Below are 24624 nucleotides of genomic sequence, written 5' to 3'. Positions count from 1 at the left end.
GTAAGCAAAGAATTCAGCGTAACAGCCTGCAACCGCATAAATGTTACATTCTTAGGGCACACGTCAAAGCATCGAAATATGATAGAATCAGTAGAAAGGACACATTTTATTCGAAGACGAAAGGACGAAAGTCAGAAGAACAACGGATATATGAAATGCGTTTGATGTGCTTGTAACATTATTACTTCTCTGCCTATAATACCTATCTGTTTTTCTCAAATATCTATTTTCTTAAGAATTAAAAGACGAAATTTTAAAATTGATTTATTATTATCAACAACTTTCGATTGATGTAATCGACATCACAATACTTACTGATTCTATAGGTGCAGTGGGTATAGGGTAGAAGGTATTTGTCATACTTAGAGAGGAAAAATTTCTCTCAAAGAAATGACATCAGGTTTTCCCAAACGATATCTCACAAACAGTATGTGCATATAAACAGTGTTCAGTACCGTACTGTATTGCAATGAGCAGCATATGGTAACATACTGATAGCCATTATTTCCAGCACACATATAAATCGAACAAGTAGCATATAGACTTTTCGATACATTACCTCCTTCAACTAAACGTACAGATGTTGCTCCTACTTGTTTTGTAAAGTCACGTACCCACCTGGCGTTAGGTCGTCTTAGGTTGTCACCTCCTGAAACTGAACACAGGATTTCCGTGGACAGTGTACCACACACTCATCTTGCTACAGGTTCATCTTTCCACATGTCATTGTCCTTACCAACATAATCAGATTGTCCATCTCGTCATGTTCCGTTATAAATTTGTTAGCTTCCCTGTCTCTCGTGCTAATTCACGAAAGTTTCTTTCCATTGGTCATTTAGGTTCGGCTTTGTCTCTAAACCGGTTGAATCGTAAATCCTGTGTCACTATTAGATTGTCATCTAGATTTTTAAACACACCACCGTGAAGTTGTGTATGTGGGTAAAACACGTAAAATTAAAACTTCAAAATATCTATCACTGTATCTCATGTTACACTGTGTACCGAAGGAAATTAAAATAAATAAGAAAAAAGAAATGTGGAGGAGAAACAGAGCCAGAGGGAAGAAAAACAGTTTCATGTTAAGGGAAGAGAGAAAAGAAAATAAATCTATATACTACCCTTGGCCCTCTGCGATATATACACTCTCTTCCAGAGTCCAAACGGCTCATGCTAATGCACTGCAATACTGTACCAGCCTGCTTTATTAGAGGTACTATAACTTGTAATTCTGCTTTACACTACACAAAAGCCGCGCGGCTGACACCGTAGGAGGTTCGAGTCCTCCCTCGGACTTGAAGGTGTGTTTGTTTGTTGCCCTTGGCGTAATTTAGTTTGTTAGATTAAGAAATGTGTAAGCCTAGGGATCGATGACCTCAGTATAACTTACCACAAAATCACTACACCACGAAGAACTGCAATACGCTACACTCCTGTGTCACGAAAGCAAAAGTGATTTTCTTTTAATTTTTTTTTCTTTTATAACACTGCCACGCCGAGGACATGCAGAGATTGTGCTGCCAAGCCACTCAAACTGTAGAGGTTGAGAGCTGGCTGACAGATCTCTGAGAGTCATTCCTTGTCTTCCTTGAGGCTCATCTCCTCACCGTTTCCGGAAGGACGTGGTGCTTGGGTATAATTTATTGCGTCTCGTTTTCCTGATGTATGGCTTCTAGCCACACTGTCTCTCTCTCTCTCTCTCTCTCTCTCTCTCTCTCTCTCTCTCTCTCTCTCTCTCTCAGTGAGCTACGTATCCACTTTGTACATGTCCCCAAGGAGTCGAGTAATTTAATTGATGTGAATGCTGTGGAACGAAGGATAGACTGATACGTAGTCTCAGCACGGACAGTAGATGAGAGGCGTTATCAAGCGTACACTCGGTTACATGAAACATATACGACAATACCACAGCCTGTTAGTACGATACTGTAAGGCGATCACATCCTTGACACTTAGAGATGACGCGTCATATTATTATTAATGCACAGATGATTAAAATTATTTATATGTAAATGAATATCTGAGCTTTCCACGAAACCCAGTGCCCTTTTGATGTAGCTGTTTGGTGATAAGCATACCGTAAACAGAAGGATTTTTTCAGAACAGTATTGCAGTCCTCTGCCGATCACGTTGATAGAGGTCGGTTGTGCTGTGAACACATCTCTCGCTCATCAGGTGTTCCGAGGATATGCAGATTACATTTTCTGATAATCCTCTCATCTCAGATCATATAAAATGATAGACTGCCCCCATGAAGTTGATAGGCTAGGAGAAGAATCAATTCCCACCCAAACGTCATGGGCTCAGAAATACTTCCTCTCTCTTTCTGCATTGACGAAAACGCGCGGACCTGTGCGTCGTCTCAAGTGCCTCTTGCCTCTTTAGTTAAAAAGTTTCACCACATTCATTCGATCGACAGCGTGGCCTGCGGAACTTTAACCTAAATCCTATTTATGTACTCAATCCAGTTTACGTACTCTGTACGAAATTGTTATATAAACAAACTCCAAAAAAAAATATCACTAAATGGAAGGACGGATTACTCCACATTTTCGTGTGCAGGATACACATTACAAAATACTGAAAAAGAACGCTTCACAAACGGTATTACGTCTGAACTCCCCAAAATACATCCCCTTAAAATCTTTTTAGTTACCATGGTAGACACAATGTTTCGTCTTCACGTAGTCTATGCTAGAAGCTACCTACTCCACAGGGATTTCAGGACCTTGTTCATTGTGCCCACGGCCCCCAAGGCTGCTCATGACGCTGGTGAAATCGTCACAAAACTACGTTTCCACACCCAGTCAGTCGTGTTCACCCGGGCTATCCGTTTCGCTTAGAAATTCGTCCTGGATCCCATCCACTCCATCGTCTGTCTTCTTACTATCATTATTCAGTGTGGCTGCCTAATCCTGAGATGTACCCAGTAGGGTATCATCCACATTACTACCACATTCTCCGTGAAGCTGCTCCCCATCTATGGTCATATCTGCTGAACTGCCTGCTTCCGCGTGAATTAAAGCGGTGGCAGTTACCGTACTGCCTAGTTGTCTCATATCTGGCTTATCATTCTGATTCGCTAAAAGCTCCACACACACACACACACACACACACACACACACACACACACACACACACACATATATATATATATATATATATATATATATATATATATATATTCCTGGAAATTGAAATAAGAACACCGTGAATTCATTGTCCCAGGAAGGGGAAACTTTATTGACACATTCCTGGGGTCAGATACATCACATGATCACACTGACAGAACCACAGGCACATAGACACAGGCAACAGAGCATGCACAATGTCGGCACTAGTACAGTGTATATCCACCTTTCGCAGCAATGCAGGCTGCTATTCTACCATGGAGACGATCGTAGAGATGCTGGATGTAGTCCTGTGGAACGGCTTGCCATGCCATTTCCACCTGGCGCCTCAGTTGGACCAGCGTTCGTGCTGGACGTGCAAACAGCGTGAGACGACGCTTCATCCAGTCCCAAACATGCTCAATGGGGGACAGATCCGGAGATCTTGCTGGCCAGGGTAGTTGACTTACACCTTCTAGAGCACGTTGGGTGGCACGGGATACATGAGGACGTGCATTGTCCTGTTGGAACAGCAAGTTCCCTTGCCGGTCTAGGAATGGTAGAACGATGGGTTCGATGACGGTTTGGATGTACCGTGCACTATTCAGTGTCCCCTCGACGATCACCAGAGGTGTACGGCCAGTGTAGGAGATCGCTCCCCACGCCATGATGCCGGGTGTTGGCCCTGTGTGCCTCGGTCGTATGCAGTCCTGATTGTGGCGCTCACCTGCACGGCGCCAAACACGCATACGACCATCATTGGCACCAAGGCAGAAGCGACTCTCTTCGCTGAAGACGACACGTCTCCATTCGTCCCTCCATTCACGCCTGTCGCGACACCACTGGAGGCGGGCTGCACGATGTTGGGGCGTGAGCGGAAGACGGCCTAACGGTGTGCGGGACCGTAGCCCAACTTCATGGAGACGGTTGCGAATGGTCCTCGCCGATACCCCAGGAGCAACAGTGTCCCTAATTTGCTGGGAAGTGGCGGTGCGGTCCCCTACGGCACTGCGTAGGATCCTACGGTCTTGGCGTGCATCCGTGCGTCGCTGCGGTCCGGTCCCAGGTCGACGGGCACGAGCACCTTCCGCCGACCACTGGCGACAACATCGATGTACTGTGGAGACCTCGCGCCCCACGTGTTGAGCAATTCGGCGGTACGTCCACCCGTTCTCCCGCATGCCCACTATACGCCCTCGCTCAAAGTCCGTCAACTGCACATACGGTTCACGTCCACGCTGTCGCGGCATGCTACCAGTGTTAAAGACTGCGATGGAGCTCCGTATGCCACGGCAAACTGGCTGACACTGACGGCGGCGGTGCACAAATGTTGCGCAGCTAGCGCCATTCGTCGGCCAACACCGCGGTTCCTGGTGTGTCGGCTGTGCCGTGCGTGTGATCATTGCTTGTGCAGCTCTCTCGCAGTGTCCGGAGCAAGTATGGTGGGTCTGACACACCGGTGTCAATGTGTTCTTTTTTCCATTTCCAGGAGTGTATATATATGAGGAAGGGAGCAAGAAGCTTTTGTGGACTTGAAAAGGTATATATATATATATATATATATATATATAAGGGAGCAAGAAGCTTTTGTGGACTTGAAAAGGAAAGACTTCATCGGGGACCTGGAAGTGAACAGAGCATACTGTGTCCGCAACTGGAGGAGCCGCTTATGGTTCAATGTCCGAGTTTCCGGACAAATGATCGTAGAGCTGAACTTCATGGAAGCGAATCTTTATTCAGCTCATGCTACGTAGAACATGATGCTAAGTGTCGCTTAGAGTGTTGCCATATTAGGGTGAGCAAGGGTTTATCGCTAAGATTCGTGATAGGTTTCACTGTCGCATGTTAATCAGTACTTCCTCAGATCTTTAGGATTCTTCTCTTCTCTATTGGGACAAATAGTCACTGCAATTGTCAAACACTCACGTAGCGATATGTTTCACAGAATCATATGGGAGATTATTAAGCACTTTACCCCACTGAGTATCTTTGCCAGCTGATGGGATTGGTTTTGCAATTGACACCTGAAAGATTTTCATTGTAATGTTGATAATTGCTTAATTATTTTGAATGCTTTATCATTCCAAAAAATTTTGCATTAAACTACAGGTCACATTCAAATCTCAAGGTTATTATCACATTCAGTCTTTTTTAGTGATAAATATTACGTCAGTTCCACTGCCACGGCCAAAATAGTTTATAGTGTCAGTATACCCGTTGTGTACATTAAATTCTGAAATTAAAATAAACGATGTGCCTGTTTCATGAATAATTATGATTCAGTTACATTTATCTACTCACATAGGTTTTGCTGTTTTAATGTTGATGTGAATAAATTATTTGATAGTAAAAATTATGCAATGGTACAAGATATAGCCATACTGAAGAAAACTTACAAACAAAATAGTGGAAGTTTGAAGCCCATACTCAGCAAATCAGCAGTCACCTACGAAAACACAAACATATATATATATATATATATATATATATATATATATATATATATATATATATATATATTAATATTAGTGTGAGTATGGGCTTCAAACTTCCACTATTTTGTAAGATTTCTTCATTAAAAAATATAGCTTTTGGTGTTGTGTCAATCAGCTTTTGTTTGATGAACTCCCTTGTTCTTTCTGCTAGAACGTTGCGGTGATGCAAATACCTTGATGCCACACCCATGGACGTGCGATACTGAGACAATGTTGCGTGTTTATAATTCATCGTTATTTCAGTCGTCAGTCGTCTGTTTTGATGCGACCTGCAACGAATTCCTCTCCTGTGCCACCCCCTCCATCTCAGAGTAGCACTTGCAACCTAGTTTCTGAAATATGTGCTGAGTGGTTTCCTCTATTGTTGTTAACCTCTACAGCTCCCTCTAGTACCATGGAGTTATTCCCTGGTATTTTAAGAGATGTTCTATCATCCTGTTCATTTTTCTTCTCAGTGTTTCCCACATAGTCCTTTTTCATATTGTCCAGAGAACCTTACCATTTCTTACCCTATCAGTCCAGCTAATTTTCAACATTCTTCTGCAGCACCTGATCTCTAATGCTTCATTTCTCTTCTCTTCCGGTTTTCTAACAGTCCACGATTTACTACCGTACATTGCTGTGCTCCAGACGTATATTCGTAGATGTTTCTCCCTCAAACTTAGGCCTGTGTTTGATACTAGCAGACTTCTCTTGGCTAGGAATGCCCTTTTTGTCAGTGCTGGTCTGGTTTTGTCTCCTCCTTGCTCCGTCCATCATAAGTTATTTTGCTGCCTAGATACCAGAATTTCTTAACTTCATCTACTTCGTGATCATCAATTTCCTCGCTATTTTCATTTCTGCTGTTTCGTTTTACATCCGTCTTTCGTCGATTTATTCTGCGTCCATAGTCTGTACTGATTAGAATCTTCATCCCGTTCAGAAGATCCTGTAAATCTTTTGGACTGTCAGTGAGGATGCCATTGTCATTCAGCGAATCGTGTCATTGATATCCTCTCACCTAGAATTTTAATTCCACGCCTGAACGTAAAGACTACATCCCTGTCTTACAACCTTTTGAATCGGAGACCTTCATTCTTGTATTCCCACTCTTATTGTTCCCTCTTGGCTCTAGTACACACTGTATGTTATCTTTCGTTCCCTATAGCTTACCCATCTTTTTCTCAGAATGTCGAACATCTTGATCAATTTGACATTGTCGAACACCATTTCCCGGCCGCGGTGGTCTCGCGGTTCTAGGCGTGCGTTCCGGAACCGTGCGACTGCTAGGCTCGCAGGTTCGAATCCTGCCTCGGGCATGGATGTGTGTGATGTCCTTAGGTTAGTTAGGTTTACGTAGTTCTAAGTTCTAGGGGACTGATGACCATAGCTGTTTAGTCCCATAGTGCTCAGAGCCATTTGAACCATTTTGAACACCATTTCTAGGTCGACAAACCCTGTGAACATGTCTTGAGTTTTCTTTAGTCTTGCTTCCTTTATCAGCCTCAACGTCAGAATTGCCTCTCAGGAGCCTTTATCCTCCCTAAAGAAAAACTTATCCTTACCTTGCACAGCCTCAGTTTACTTTTCCATTCTTCTGCATGCAACTCGCATGCATGAGCTATTAAGCGGATTGTGCCATGATCACGGGACTTTCCTGCTCTTTCAATGTTGGGAATTGTGTGGATGATGATTTTCCGAATGTCTGATGATACATTGCCCGACTCATACATTTGACGCACCAACACCAGCATGTTTCTTCCTTTTTTTTTACCTCTCCCTCCAATGATTTTAGAAATTGTGAGGGAATGTAATCTACCCATTGTGGTGTCACCGCCAGACACCACACTTGCTAGGTGGTAGCCTTTAAATCGGCCGCGGTCCGGTATTATACGTCGGACCCGCGTGTCGCCACTATCAATGATTGCAGACCGAGCGCCGCCACACGGCAGGTCTAGAGAGACTTCTTAGCACTCGCTCCAATTGTACAGTCGACTTTGCTAGCAATGGTTCACCGGTTCACTGGCTTCTACGCTCTCATTTGCCGAGACGATAGTTAGCATAGCCTTCAGCTACGTTATTTGCTACGACCTAGCAAGGCGCCAGTATCCGTACTATTGATATTGTGAATCATGTACCATAAAGAGCGACGTTCTCCATTAATGAAGTGAAGTTAAGTATTCCACCAGCTACGTCCGTTTTTCTCAATTCTAATTCCCTTGTCATGTTCTAGACCTCACGCCAGCCTGCGTAAGCTAAAACGCGTGCATTTCGGCCTCCTTTAGCAATAGGGTTGGCTCTCCTGCCAACCACAACACCCATTATGCCTTATTCGATCGTAGAATTGCCACTGCACTCTTAATGTTACCAATCTTGCTTTTAATTTTACTGAAGACGGTTTTGACGTTTCTATATGCTGAGTCGGTCCTTGTGACAATCATTTCTTTCTCAATTTCTTCACATTCTTTATGCAGGCAATTTGCCCTATCTTTCCTGCACTTCCTATTTATTTCATTCCTAACTGACTTTTATCTCTGTATTCCTAAATTTCCGTAACATTTTGGTGGTTCCTTTCTTCATCGATCAACTGAAGCATTTATCTTTTGCGACAGCTCCTTCACAGTTACTTTCTTTGCATCTATGTTTTACTTTCCAACTTCTGTGATTTCCCTTTTCAGAGATGTCCCTTGCTCTTCAACTGAACTGCCTACTGAGCTATTCCTTGCCGCTGTATCTACAGCCCCAGAGAACTTCAAGCATATCTCTTAATTCCTTAGCACTTCCATGTCCCACATCTTTGTGGATTGTTTTTCCTGGCTAGTCTCCTAAACTTCAACCTACCATTCATCGGTACTAAACTGTGACCTGAGTCTGTATCTACGCCTGTGTACGCTTTGCAATCCAGTGTCTGATTTCGGAATCTCTGCTTGACCATGATGTAATGTAACTCAAATCTGCCTGTATCTCCCGGCCTTTTCCAATTATACTTGCTCATCTTGTGATCCTTGAACAGAGTATTCGCAATTAAAATCTGAAATTAACGCCAGAATTAATTTAGTCTCTCTCTTCTCTCAGTCCCATTACGAAGCCCCTATGCTCCCGTAACCCTTTCCTCTGCTAAAGTCTCCCATGATTATTAGATATTTATTTCCCTATACGCCCTGAACTACATGTTCAGTATCCTCATATACATTTTCCATCTCTTCACCTTCGGTTTGTGACGTTGGTAGGTATATCTGAACTATTGTTATCGGTGTTGTTTTTCTGTCGATTCTGATGAGAATATCCCTCTTACTGAACTGTTCACATCAACTCACTGTCAGCCCTGTTTCCCTATTCATAACGAATTAGTCTGCAGCTCGTGGTCTCACGGTCGCGTTCTCGCTTCCCGAGCACGGGGTCCCGGGTTCGGTTCCCGGCGGGATCAGGGATTTTCACCTGCCCCGAAATGACTGGGCGTTCGTGTTGTGCTCATCATTTCATCATCATTCATGAATGTGGTGAGTTTGGACTGAGCAAAGGATGGGAATTTGTACGGGCGCTGATAACCGCGCAGTAGAGCGTCCCAGAAACCAGACCTCATCATCATAACGAATCGTACTCCCATGATACTTTTTCCTGCTGCTATTGATGTTACCCTATATTCATCTGTTTAGAAATCCTTGTCTTCTTCACTGACCCCCACTGTATCTAGACTGAGCCTTAGCAGTTCTCAAATTTTCTACTTTCCCACCACTTTCGGACTTCCGAAATCCCACCCCGCGACTCGTAAAACTTTATCCTTTCGTTCGCTGTTGAATCTTTTTGTAATTGTCACCTTCCCCATGGCACTCTCCTCACGGATATCCGAATGGGGATTGGTCCGAACTCTTTTGTAAATGGAAAGATCATGACACTTCTTTAATTACAGGCCACATGTCCTGTGGATAAACATTGTGTATCATTAATGGGGTAGATTCCATGACCTGGTTTGTCATGCCGTTGATCATTGCTCATTCCTCCACATTTGGGGACAGTTTCGCACCGCAAAGACAATAGAGTGCCCTTGAACCTCTGTCCGTTCCTTCGCCTTCTTTGACATGGCCCTTGGCTGAATAAGCGTGACGTCTTATGACGGAAGTTTTAGGCCATAACTGTTGATGATTTTTATTCAAAATTTAAGCGGTGTTGTGATTTGAACCAGGGCCGTGGATCTTTTGAGCAGTAATCAAAGACGTCATCTCTAGACCACAGGTGCATCCTCTATAGTTATATATCTTTTTAAACGATATTGACATGTGTGAGGAAGGTAACTGACGTACACAAGTTGGACAATTTTTCGACGTAAGATTCAAATGGCTCTGAGCACTATGCGACTTAACTTCTGAGGTGATCAGTCGCCTAGAACTTAGAACTAATTAAACCTAACTAACCTAAGGACATCGCAAACATCCATGCCCGAGGCAGGATTCGAACCTGCGACCGTAGCGGTCGTTCGGTTCCAGACTGTAGCGCCTGGAACCGCACGGCCACTACGGCCGGCTTCGACGTAAGATTTGTGGTCACATATCGGGATATATTTTGTACAACAACCATGTGTTGTGTCAAGAGATGAGAGCAAGTTCAAGTTCTGACTCGTCGAAGAAGACAGAAATACTTCAGTGATAGGTCTCGCGCAAAACTAAGCTAATTGGAAACTTTATAGAAATAAACTGATTCCAGTGGGATGTGTGTATGTGTGTGCCTTCAAGACCAAATTGAATGGCTACGTGACAGTTTCAGGAGCTTCCCTGGACCCAACTGCCGAAGAGAACCTAACGGTTTTGGCTGTGGAACCAGAGAACACTACTAGACAGGTAGTGTTAGAGTGGTGTGGCCTCCTTGAGGGCTGAATCTCAATTTACACCTCAGAATCTGTCCGTGAAGCTATAGTTGTGCAGCTAAGCTCTTTGAGTGCAATGAAACCCTGAAGAAATTCTTATATTGGTCTTCTTCGGCACTGTGCAGAAATCTGTTCGTTCTTCTCCTCATGGCCTTTGTACTGAGAGTCATTACGAGTATTAACAGCTTTTAGGGGGCTCCCTGTGTGGATAAATACCTTCGCGTGACCAACCCAAATAATAGAAAGTTTGTTGCTATTACCACCTATCTCACAATTCGAATCGATCCGTGGCCAGCATGCTGCTGTCCAACCGTGCAAGTAGTACTGGACAGATGACTTTTCATACAGAGAAATTCTGTTTCCATTAATGTGAGCAGTTGTTCTTTTAGAGGAATTTCTGAGTAGGGTTAATTTGCCGATCATATTTCATTCAGTTACACTGCCTGATAAGAAATGTGATGCAGTCCAAAAGACACAATCGGATATCAATGTAATTTCCTACATATACACTAGAGTGCTGCAACGTTCAATGTTTGACCGGTCACGGCTCGCCTGTTGACAGGGTGACCGAGCCGCTCGTGTCCGGCCCCATACGACTCGGCTCGGTCACGCACTCGCCCCATGTCTGTTGTCCGGGTTCCAGACACGCGGATAACCGAGCATGACCGGTCACCGCTGACGTCTCACCTCGCCTCGCCCCGGCTCGCTGCACTGTAGTGTACAAATCCAACGCCTCTCTCTCTCTCTCTCTCTCTCTCTCTCTCTCTCTCTCTCTCTCTCACACACACACACACACACACACACACACACACACAATGTATTTATCTCTGTATCCTCTCTTTTAATACAAAGGGTCAAAGGGCAACGTTTCCAAGAGCGGGTATGTGACACAGCTAAATTTACAAAGCACTTGGAAAGTAAAATGATATTTCAATACAGTTGCGGATAGAAGACAAGTCTCATTTCCAAACAGAAGACATATTTTTCCTTTCATTAAATAAGTGCTGTCCCTGTCATCTAGAAGAAAACCATCTTCATAAAGAAAGCATACAAAGAACATCAAACATTTACAGATGTAACTTGTCATACTTTTCACTTGTTTGCAACATAAACAAAATTATAGCTGTTTTTGATCAGCAGTAAATCACTAACGCGTTCCGGATTTAATTGGCTGTGGCGATTTGTGAGTAAGATGCCGGCTTTACTATAGCAACATTGACTAGGTGCGCTTGTTGCTCGAATACATAAAATACGTCTTGCAACTGCAGCCAGGCCTGGTAGATCTGTTCCATGTCTGCTACACCACTTTAAGATGTCATCATCATCTCCGGGTGCATTAAAATGTACAGATCTACTTCATCTGCTGTGGATGATCTGTTGTCCCTCCATTCCTTGAAACGATCTCTCTTTCTGGGTGGTGATGTCTCAGTACTTGAAGGATCTATGATAATAAATAAAAGAGACAAGTAATACAGAACTGATGTGGAAATCATCGAAACGTTCCCGTAAAAACGAGGTGTTTTACGTTAATGAAATATTATACGAATTATAACATTCTCGTTTCTCTGTAATACAATATCCACTAACTAGGCAAAAACGAATATGTTAATTCATCTATAGCCTCTTTAAATGGTCTCAGAAAATCCGTAGTTTTTCCTGCAAGCTTATTATCATATCCTTGCAATCTGTAAGCGGAGTCCTTTTCCGTCAGAAAGCAGCAACTTCGTTATACTGAGTGTGTGTGGATTCCAGCATAGTTTACAGGCTGATCCAGCGTGTGCAGACCTCTTGCTTCAACGATGATTTCAAAGACGAGCAGAGGCCACTATTCTTAACGCACCTTACAATCATTTTACAGTATTTATTGTTGATGCGATGTTCGTGGTATGATTTAACAAGAAGTTATCTTCATCGAAAGTATGGCTAAGTGCTGTGTTTATGCAATGAGCAGTACAAGGAATCCTTTCGTGATTTTTTCAAAGCGTTTACTACATTGGCACCCTGGTCGGAGACAAAAACAAAACTGTGCAACATGTCCGGCGAAATGTCCCAATCAGTCATCCTCTCTTCAATTTGTTTCTTAATATTTACTGCCGTCTTCTTAACGTCCGGGAATTTTGTTGTAAATAAAATATTGCTCACTAGAGTCCAGTCTGTGTTAATGTAATTTGTTGTAAGCGTCAAATAGTGCACCTGATTATGCGAATCAGCCCACATATCAACTGTCGCAGCACATGTTTTATTAATAACTTCGGCAAAAACAGAAGGCATTTTTCTGCTTCGTATTGCATCAGCTTGTTCTTTGACATGTCTGCTTATAGTAGAGGGATGTGGCATGACATATGCCACATTAACTTCTCCATAGTGCGCACCTAGATGTATTAATTCTTGGCCTAGTTCTCTGAAACCTTCACCGGAAACAGCATTAAAAGGTCTCATATCTTTAGCACACATTGCAACACACCTTGGTGTAATACTATTTTTATTACTGCCTGTATCCCTGAAGGAGCTGTATGTTTGTGAGGTGTCTCGCAGCTGTGTTTCTTTAAATGAGTGGTTTCCGACTGGAAACACAGTAATGTGGAGAGGTTTATGCACGATACGTAATCCAGTAGACGCACTGTTTTCTTCTACAACCAACAGAAATGTAATCCATACTTGGCTTTTTAGACCTTCGCATTTCTTCCATGTGTAAACATTGGTTTCAATCTTACGTCTTACTGCACTGGTTTCGTCGCACTGCATGATTACAGACACACCGCAAATGAGAAGACCGTAGTGGCTGTAGTCTCACACGGATAATGACACGTGTAATGTGATTGAAGTTGCGTGCTACGTGTTTGGTCACGGCTTTTATGCTAGGTCATTAGAGCTACTGCGGGCAGCATATCCAGTTAGGGTGTGCTCGCCCCATTTCGTATTTTGTGCTCGCTTACTCGGTCATGCAGGACTCTAATATACACACCATCGGCGGGCATCTGAATGATTCTAAATGTAATTATTCTATGGGACAGGTAAACAGCCAGTAGAGTGCATCAGTATTGTTCTTATTTAGTGCTGCTACCAGCATTTGTAGGGTATATAAAGAGAGTGAACAGCATCAGATGCAGTGTCATCAATGTGAAGGAGATTGAACTGCCACGTAGTAATGTGAGACAGCGTTTTCACCACCAAACAGTTTGATGGCAGCTCACTCTGTGCCTCAGTTGGCTGGCTGATCGAATCACGCATTACACATATTTTTGGGGTATTCGGATGTGCCAGTGGCCCGACGTTGCTTTGCTGGAGAACGTGAAGGAAGCATACTCATTGTTAAGGTTCTGCTCGACCACATCTGATAACCACAAGTCAGGATCACCGTGTCGTGCACCAAGCACATCCTAGTCTCCTCACACCTGCGCCAGCCATCCGGGTACAAGTGACGGACTCCCTGAAACACTCTGTGTCATCCTCCATCACTGGTCAGAGACTAGCAGCAGCTACACTGTGCAATTACTGTTCCTTGAAAAAGATACCATTTATACCACAACACAAAGAGCTGCTTTTAGAGTGGAGTTTTAATGGTAGACATGGACTGCTGACGAATGGTGTCGAACTATTTTCAGCAATGATTCGTGGTTCTGATCTACCCGAAATAATCGCTGATTGAGAACTAGAGACAGGTTTCTTCTTCCAATGTTTTGAAGACGTACAGCAGTGTTACTCCTGGCATTGTGGGTGGAAGGCCATCAGGTATGACTTCATGTCATGGTTAATGGTGACTGAGGGAACGCTGATGTCATAACTGTATGTCACAAATATTCTGTGTCCTCACTTGCTACCTCTCATGCAAAAATATTGTGGTACCATATTTCAACAGGACCGCGCTCGTCCACGTATAATACGTCTGTATGAACTGCTTGCGTTATGGCGTAGTATTCCCACGACTAGAAAGATCCTGCCTCTGTTACCCGATAGGGCATGTGTGAGACCAGACTGGACGTAAAAACCTTTCAAGTGCCAGTAACAAGGATATCAAGGACGAGCTACAGTGACTGTGGGCCAGCTTGCCCAAGGAGATGGATCATGACACGCTTAACAACCGAAGGATTATGTGCATCAAGGCGAAAGGGATGAATATTCATACCGGTAAGTTGGCTCATACTAACCAGTTCTTTACAAACTTCAATGCTAACCCTTTAAACTCGCGAAGTTCCCAGGATGTTTTATTTTGTTTCCTCCTTCCCTTATAGGTGCTTCACCTTTTTTTGTCTGGCAGTGTATACATTTTTCGTTATTATATACTTTCTACAAGATCAAGTCACATTAATGAGTCCATAACTTATGTTCGACATCAAAGTACAATAAACATCGATTTGTTGTAGAATCATGGAACATATTTTGTGTTCAGACATAATGATCTTTCTAGACTCTGAGAAGCTCATCTTCAGAAACCAGCATGGTTTTAGTAAACAGCGATCATGCGAGAAACAGCTGGTGCATGATATACAACACGCTCTAGATATCGGCTCCCAGGTTGATGCCATATTTCTCGGCTTCCGAAAGCCGTTCGACTCAGTTCCGCACTGTCGCTTGCTCCAAAAAGTGAGCGCTTACGGTCAATCCGATGACATATGCGGTTGCACATAAAATTTTCTAACAGACAGGGAGCAGTATGCCGTCCTGAACGGGTTAACTTCAACAGAAAGAAGCGTAACTTCAGGTGCGCCCAAGGGCAGCGTAATACGTTCGCTGCTTTTTACGATTTACATCAACGATGTGGTTGATGGTATTGACAGCGGCATTAGACTGTTTGTCTATGCTGTAGTCTCCAGGGATGCAGTATCACACCAAAATTGTGAACAAGTCAATGAGGATTTGCCAAAAATAAATGAGTGGTGTAATTACTGGCAGTTATCTCTCAATATTAGTTAGTGTAACCTACTGCGTATAACAAGGCGAAAATCCCCATTACGAGTACTAAAAAAATACTCAGTCTTTGGAAGCACTAACATCTGTCAAGTATCTGGGTGTGACTTGTAGAAATGATCTCAAATGGAATGATCCAATTACACAACTAACGGGTAAGGCAAACTCTAGATTGCGGTTTATAGGTAGAATCATGAAGCGTTGCAGTCCTTCAACAAAGGAAATAGCTTACAATGCGTTAGTTCGTCAAGTCTTATTGTTTGTCTGTATGGACCCTTACCAGTTGAATCTGATTCAAGAGATTGAGAAGACCCAAAGAAGATCGCCAAGACTTGTGACTGGTACATTTATCCATCGCGAGAGCGTTACAAATCTCGCAGAAAGTTTGAACTGGGACACACTTACAGATAGACGGCACGCTAAACGGAAGGGGCTGTTCACTAAATTCCGAAATCCGATCTTCGTCGCGGATGTAGAGCATATATTATTACCTCAAACTTTCAAATCGCGCCATGATCACCATTCAGAGACAAGGGAAATTAGAGCTCGTACTGAGGCATTCAGACAGTCGTTTTTCTATCGCGCGATTCACGAGAGGAACAGAGGGGAAGGGGGGGGCGGGGAATAGGACTTTGGCGCGAATTGTGTCCCTCGCCACACACCGCTTGGTGGCTAGCGGAGTATATACGTAGATGTAGAAACAGCAACACACGGCTGGTGGGGAGTATACGAAACCTCTAGGGGGACGCGGAAAACAGTGCAGTCTTTGTCGTAATGCGGAAACGGAGTGATTTATCTTATGTCCAAAAGGGAATGATCATGGATTTTCTAGCATTTCTGAAATGGATATTCTGTAAATTGTTCACTTGCCACCACGGTTAAGTTACACCAATAGTTAAAAAAAGTACTGTCGAAAACCGGCACCATGGCAACTGCGATGCTTCACAGACATAAATGACATGGGTATATGACAGCTGTGGAGACGTATACGGGCGTGTGAAGGTGCAATTGTTGAGCGTCAATTTGCCCAATGAACGAAGAGGCCACCAACAGCGTGTCCTCAACGAGAACGTTGCTGAATATGAGCCTCCGCAGGAGGTGGCTGGTTCAATGCACTCATGCTGACTGCCATTCACCGGTGACGAAGGTTGGAATCTGCCTGCCTGTATCGCAAATAGACTTCCAATAAGTGGGAAGAGGTGACCTTTTCAGATGTATCACGTCTTACTCTCCATCGCACAGATGACCTTCTGAAACCACACACTCTCCAGTAATCGTTGGAAGGATCCAGGCCGAAGGGGAGAGATTTCTGTTTTGGGGAACGCTTTCGTGGCTTTCCCTGAGCCATCTCGTCATTCTGTATGGCACAATGGATCAAAACAAGTATGTAATTATACTTACGGACCAAGTCCTCTCCTAAATGTAGTTTGGTTTTTTCTGGCCACCATAACATCTACCGGCAGGAAAATGCAACGTGGTACACAGCTTTTAGTGTAGTGCGCGATTCGAAGAGCACCATGATGCGTTTACTTTGCTCCGCAACGAGCTCCCCGGATTTAAACCTAATCGGGACTATGTGGGACGACCTCGGGCGGGCTGTTCCCGCCATGGATCCTCATCCGGAAAGTCTAGCGCACGTGTCCATGGCACTGGAATCGCCATGGCTCCATATCCCAGTCGGAACCTTCCAGAGCCCCACTGACTCTCTTGCTGCACGACTCTTAGCGGTCCATCATCCAAAAGGTGGTTGTCCAGCCTTTTGACAGATGGTCAAATTAATGTGACTGGCTAGTGTACTTTAACAGTATTGAACTGAAGTTGGTGGATATACGTGAGATCATGAAATCTGTAATTTCACTATTGGTCCGCTTTTCCATATTTAGCAAAGAATTGATTCTTCAATTTCCTGGAGGGTGTCCATTGTTAAGCTCATCTTTGAAGTGAACAGTACTTTGATGCCGTTTTCTGTTCCAACACTCCTCTTTCTTGTACTATATGCCCCTCTATAGCTGATCTCACCGTTATATCAAGACTGAAACTTCCTTTAAAACGGGTTTTAAAATTCCTACCAGTTTGACGAACGTAGGTTTATGCCTCGAAAAATTTTGCTTTATCAATCAATACACCGAGTGATAAAAAAGTTAGTATAAATTTGAAAACTGAATAAATCACGGAGCAATGTAGATAGAGCGGTAATTGACACACATGCTTGGATTGACATGGAGTTTTATTAGAACAAAAAAAATTAGAAACGTTCAAAAAATGTCCGACAGATGGCGCTTCGTCTGATCAGAATAGCAATAATTAGCATAACAAAGTAAGACAAAACAAAGATTATTTTCTTTGCAGGAAATGCTCAATATGTCCACCATCATTCCTCAACAATAGCTGTAGTCGAGGGACAATGTTGTGAACAGCACAAACATTCAAAGAATTTCCGACAGATGGCGCTTCGTCTGATCAGAACGGCAATAATTAGCATAACAAAGTAAGACAAAGCAAAGATGATGTTCTATACAGGAAATGCTCAATATGTCCACCATCATTCCTCAACAATAGTTGCAGTCGAGAAACAATGTTGTGAACAGCACTGTAAAGCATGTCCGGAGTTATGGTGAGGCATTCGCGTCCGATGTTGTCTTCAAGCATCCCTAGAGATGTCGGTCGATCACGATACACTTGCGACTTCAGGTAACACCAAAACCAATAATCGCACGGACTGAGGTCTGGGGACCTGGGAGGCCAAGCATGATGAAAGTGGCGACTGAGCACACGATCATCACCAAACGACGCGCGCAAGAGATCTTTCACGCGTCTCGCAATACTTTTTTGGGGGAATCTAATAAAACCCCATGTCATTGCAAGCACGTGCGTCAATTTTTACCTGTCTATCTACATTGTTCCGTGGTTTATTAAGTTTTCAAATTTATACTGCCTTTTTGATCACCTGGTATGTACATCAATAAAGGTCTGTGACTTTGTTATTGTCTGTACAAAAATCTTCCTATTTTTGTAACATTCACTGTCGATTAACAGTTTTGCTTTAAATAATACGCCTATGATTTTATTGTATGGAGAAGATGGTGTTAAAGTTTGTGGTATGTTTCACACAGGAACTTCTGTTTCAAAATTCTGACTGCTATTCTTCAGTTAATGGTTTTTTCGTTTTTCAGTCCCATGTGGTAGGGATTTAGGTAGAGTAAATGGAGTATGAAAATAAAGGGCAGAGGAAAAGAATCTGAGAACTAGGGAAATTACTGAACAAACAGAAACCGACGTTTCTACGCAGTAAGAGAAAAAGACCACATGGAAGAGAAGGGAAGAGTTGGGAGTGTAGCCATGATTGTGGTCTGTGGTTACAAGGACAGGCGGTTGCGATGCGCCTCTGCGCCTGCTTGTTAAGCAGCCAGGATAAAGGCGCCCGCTAACAATACGCCGAGTTTACAACTGTCGTGCACAAATTTGTGCTCGGCGATGAAGCTGATCTCTGCGGTCTGCGAACACATCCCCTTGCGTCGGCTGCCGCTAATGCTCTCGCAAAAATCCCGCATTGTAATGTTCATACCGATATACGCTGCGCTGCGGGGCGGATTTCACTTCTCTTTTTTAACAGCGTTCCCCAAATCCCTAAAAAGCTCCCAGACGGATCCGGTAAATCTCTGGGTTGCTGCTGGAGCCGCGGGCACGTTGCACAATAACGTTAAGTACAGTCAGAATAAGTCCGTATTTGACAAAAATACGCGATTTATAGCGCCGTAAAACCGGGGCTTATGCTAGACAGTAAAACAGTTTCGGTCAGCAATTTGCTTATCGGTGCAAGGGACTAGCATAAAATAACCTATAATTACGCTGCAAATGAATTCCACGGCAATGGAACTAGATACGATAGTAGCAACGCTGGCACACTGGCTGAGTGTGGAGATCAACAATTACTGCCAGATGAACTATTCCCAGATAACGCTGTGTACAAATACGTTGCGAGTAGTGCCTGAATAAGACCTTCTTACACCATATCAACAGATCTACGACGGTGAGTACAGAAGTTTCTGCGCAACACTCTCCTAATTTATTAAAACAGAAACACAAAATTTCAACAGCCTCACCTTGTTTTCCTGTGTTCTTTCTCCATCCTGTAAAAGCTTTCCAGTAGCTTCAGAAGAAAACTTTTTAGATTGCGGAGGCAAATCTGTGGCCCCTTAAACCATTCATAGACTGACCAAACTAAATGAAATCCTACGGAGTGAGAGCAGAACTACATGCACGATGCTCCAATACATAGAAAAGCAAATTCTCTAGACTTTTAACGATGGGGAGACGTGTTGTCATACGTTGCAAGAACGTCGTTTGACAACAGACCTAGGTGTTGGTTTCAAATTCCTGATTTCAGCTCTTTGCAAGACATATCGCTGTAATGTCTACATGTTTATATTCATCTATTTCTCAGGTAATATCCCTTGTGCGATCCAAAAAGCTAGGAGCATAGTTTGTCCCGTAAAGGATTGTTGCTTCAGTTACTTTTTGACGGGAGACCTGCTCTTTTACTTGCTCTCTGGTTCAAGCCGATAGTCCCATGTTCCATCTCCTATGATGATTCTTTTCAAAAACGTTTCACCTTCACTAGCATGACGGTCAGTAGCTCCTGACATACTCTCACGCACCTGTGCTTCTGCTCTTCGTTTTCCTGTTTCGGGACCAATCTCGCACACACTTTAAAAAAGCTGAGCCTGTTACGGATGATACTATACGGAGAACCATGATTAATGTGCATTTGGTTTGCCACTTCATCACGAATCATTCATCGGTCTTGTTTTATCAGGTCTCGGACTTTCTCAATGCTGTGCATCACGCTTTTTCGGCCGGCTCGTAACTGCGGCAACCTCTTAATTATTCAGTCTAAGTCTAGTGATAAGCCTTTCACCCTCGTAAAATATTGCCCCTGCATTGTGCTGAATGTTTTCATTGGATTTCAGATCCCGATAGGTATTCTGACACAAGACAGGATTACACAATATTATTTTTCATTGGCCCAAACACAGTATGGCGCAGTGACCTTCCTTTCGCAAGAGCGCAAAGGTACCAGTGGAAAAGATGAAAGAGCAGACACTTATTGACTCATCGTCCTATTTCATTTCGAACGTCAACTAATGCAAATAGCGGTGATATAAAATGAAATGACATGATTTCATTTGCTCCTTTGTAACTAAAGGCGGGAGCACACATCGGTTAGTTGGCAGGGTACTCGAAAAATACCTCCAGCATTCAGTCTACAAAAGAGAAGACCCACAAATCATTGGTCGCATTATATTATATGACTCGAATGTGTCCGCTTCCGTAATTGAGTAGGCAGCGTGCCAGAATTCCATGCGAGATTCCTGGGCTGGATTTCCGGCCACAACGGAGATTGCATTTGTTATAGGAGTAAGTGTTGCGTTGTCCATCATCGTTGCATCCTCATCGACACGGAAGTCGCCAAAGTAGCGAAGAGGCATCAAGTAAACAGACTTGTACCAGGCGGCCTGGACTAACGTAGGATACAGGACGCATATAAAGACGGGCTGCACAAATGTTGACAGGTTCGTTTGACTAGAGCATCACGTAAACGCTGCAATCCCTTAATTGGCAAATTTCGAAGGCATCATTTATCCCTCGAAAGCCTACGAACAAAGTTTCAAATACAATTGTTGGAGAATAATGTAGAGGTATCGCAGAGCCTGCTGCATATGACCGAGCGAGGTGGCGCAGTGATTAGCACACTGGACTCGCATTCGGGAGGACGGCGGTTCAATCCCGTCTCCAGCCATCCTGTTTTAGGTTTTCCGTGATTTCCCTAAATCGTTTCAGGCAAATGCTGGGATGGTTCCTTTGAAAGGACATGGCCGATTTCCTTCCCAATCATTACCTAACCCGAGCTTGCGCTCCGTCTCTAATGACCTCGTTGTCGACGGGACGTTAAACACTAACTACCACCACCTGCTGCATATGAATCTAGAAGAGACGACGAAGACATGACTTGTTCTATCACAGCGCGTAGTTAGGGAATCATTCTTCTCATGCTCAAGTAGCGTTTTGAACTCCAAGAAAGTATAGCATTCTTAGGACTCCCTGTCTCCCTGTCATACCTTCCACAATGGTTTGTAGAACATGTAAGTATATGGTGATATTGCCTGAGTTATTCTAACAAGAATGTACATCTGAAATGCAGGATTCCGCCTCCGTGACTGACGAACTTCCCTTGAGTTAACAGCACACGTAACAAACTGAATGGAACATAACGTATATGGTAGCCAACTACCAGTTGCATAAACGTATTTAAATCTTGAAGTTGTAAGTATCGGTTCAGGTGAAGGGGCTGGACGAGGAGTGGAAGTGCGGAATTCAGACAGTCCTCCACAAGCAAGCTAAGACCGCCATAGGCAGGCGAAGTAGTTGGTAAATTCGTCCGTGGAACGGGTCTGCCCTTAAACATATACATGCGTGTGTGTGATGGGTTCGCGGTCGCCCTGTAGCCTGGATGCGTCGGTTTGGCCAGAGAACCTCCACCTGCTAGCTACTCCCGCTACCTGCCAACAGTCCCTCAATTCCGGCAGTCGCCAGTGGCCACACATAGTCGGAAGTGTCGGCGAACGAGTCGCTGACCAGTTGGATTGCGTTGATGAGAACTAACATGGATTTTACCAAGTCATGGAAGAGGTGAGGCGAGCGTTGGCTTGATTACCATCACGTAGAGGAATGTGACAGCACCAAAAATTGCGTAGTCGCAATGTGGCAGTCTCTAGCTATTCAGAATTACATTTTAAATGAAATAATAATTCGCAGTTTTGACCTTTAGCAAAATGAATCACATCAGAATAATAGCAGCTGAGAGGTGGTTGTGTTGACTCATTGTTATTATGCACATCTCAAGAACTATAGAAGTTGTGTCATGACGGCAAATGAATACTATTATAAAAACCATTAAAATTAATGACAATTTAATGCTTCATGTTACCTTAACACACAAGGTAGTAAGTGATAGCAGAGGATTCTAGCTATCGTCACTAAGTACCACACAAATGTATCTATTTTATTTATTGAATTATTATGTGAGTTTTTAAGTTGTTAAATGTCCAAAATCACCATACTGTCCACAAAACATGAGTGCAGCATGGCATAGCTCATACTTTACGCTTTGTACCTATGTATCATTTGCATAACGTATTACATGTTTTACAGTTTATTTAATTAAACGTTAAATTTGTCCTACTTAAGGACTCTCGTCACTTGAAAGTAGTAATATAAATATAATATTTGACATCATCATCGAGTTGAGCGGAAAGTGACGTTGTAGTGAACAGGCCACCTTTATAAAAGGGCTGTTCAAAAATTCTGGAACATTGTCCACAAAATTTTTCTCCACCAACCTTTTACTTATTGCATCCTTATCGTATCCTTCGAAATACCCTTCTCCATAATTGATACACAGCTCCCAACGCTCTTTTCACTACCGGAGCAGTCATGGTACGCATTTTGGGTGGATCGCGCGAAGCGGCGTCTGCGCATTTATCTGGTCTATCGTTGCAAATCTTTTCAACTTTGGAAATAAAAAAAGAAGTCCGCAGGGGCAAGGTCTAGAGAGTACGGAGGATGAGGCAGCACAGTGAATTCGTTTGTTTGTGCAACAGGCACGCACCAATGTGCGGGTGCGTTATCGTGATGCAAGACCCATGAATTGTCTCGCAACATTTCAGGCCGTTTACTTCTCACATTTTCTAGCAAGCGTCGCAATATGTCCTGGCAGTAAAATCCATTAACTTGCCCATAAGTCTCGTGTAGGGTGCCTGAAGGATGCTGTGTTCTCTTAATGTTATACAAAGGGTGTTCAAAAAGATTTTCACAGTCGTCTACATATATATCTATTTGCAGTAGGAGAATGAAATTTTTTGTAAACATACTTGAAACATTTAGCTATAAGTTGGTATATAAAAGAATTTTCTTTCATTTAAAGGTGTGCCATAATGGACCGTGAAGTTTGGACGTCTGACTGTGACAACGGTCGGAGATGGAGTTCCTCTTCCAGACCAGCGATGACTCTGCGGCATCGATTCACAGGAAGCTGTTCCCTGTTTGTGGGGAGGACATAGTGAATCGCAGCAGTATCCAGCAGTGGTTGCAGAGGTTTAAAGAATGTGATTTCTCTCTACTGGACAATCGATGTTGCGGTAGACCATCGACGGCAGTGAGTGATGTGAATAAGGAGACCATTGATCTAATCATCCAAAAATGACAGATGTGTGACGACACGACAGCTTGCTGAAATTAATCGTTTGTCATTGGGTAGTGTGGTATCACTGGTACAGTCACTAGGGTACAGAAAAATCTGTGCACGTTGGGTACCTAGATTATGGAAACGACGAGAAAGAATGTATGCGAGGGTCTCATGAGGACCCTTTCTTGAAGAATGGAAGAGTGCAATCAGTGGTTTGACGGCGTCATTACCCATTATGAAGCATGGTTGTTTTTGTCCGAAACTGAGAACAAAACCCAATCCATCGAGTGAGATCATCCGGGTTCCCCTCGAGTGAAGAAACCAAGACTGTCACGAACAGCAGACAGAAAGGTATGGCCTCCTTCATCTGGGATCTGTGTGGTGTCATTTTCATAGACTTTTGGGAAACTGGCTCCACAATTAACCGGGACCGGTACTGTTTGTCTTTGCGACGTGCCATCAAAGCCCATTGACTACAGCTTCAGGCTCAGCTCATCAGACTACACCATGACAATGCCAAACCCCATACAGCCCACATGACGCAGGAGAAAATCAGAGAAATCTGTTGGAAATTGTTCCTAATGATCCCTACAGTCCGGACTTGGCTCCGTCTCATTTTACCTCTTTGTTCGTCTGAAGGTCCACCTGTGCGTTAAAACATTTGATAGTGAGAAAGACCTTATTTCCTGAGTGAAGCGATGGTGTAAAAGTCAGTCCCCAGAATTTTACGAAAGTGCATTTACATCATCGAAAGAACGTTGGGCCAGATGCGTGACAGCGGATGGAGGCTACATTGAGTAGGATCAACATATAGCTAAATGCTCCACGTACGTTCCATAATTCATTATCCTACTGCAAAAAAAAAAAAAAAAAAAAAAAAAAAAAAAAAAAAAATTAGAGACGACTGTGCAAAACTTTTTGAACGGCCTTTGTACAACAATTCAGTCAAATAAGATTATTAGTTTTATTTCAACTGAGGCGCTGCAGTCATGGACTGTGCGGCGGATCCCGGTGGAGGTTCGAGTCTTC

General features: G+C 43.4%; 1 protein-coding gene across 1 annotated transcript in view; it reads right to left on the bottom strand.

The window, feature by feature from the left end:
• The window catches only part of LOC126281509 (hemicentin-2-like), a 2121475-nt gene that overhangs the window by 1008485 nt on the left and 1088366 nt on the right, over positions 1–24624 (bottom strand). The window lies entirely within an intron of this gene.

Source organism: Schistocerca gregaria, chromosome 7 (assembly GCF_023897955.1).
Source record: "Schistocerca gregaria isolate iqSchGreg1 chromosome 7, iqSchGreg1.2, whole genome shotgun sequence".
Lineage (NCBI taxonomy): Eukaryota > Metazoa > Arthropoda > Insecta > Orthoptera > Acrididae > Schistocerca > Schistocerca gregaria.
This window is presented reverse-complemented; position numbering and strand designations above follow the sequence as displayed.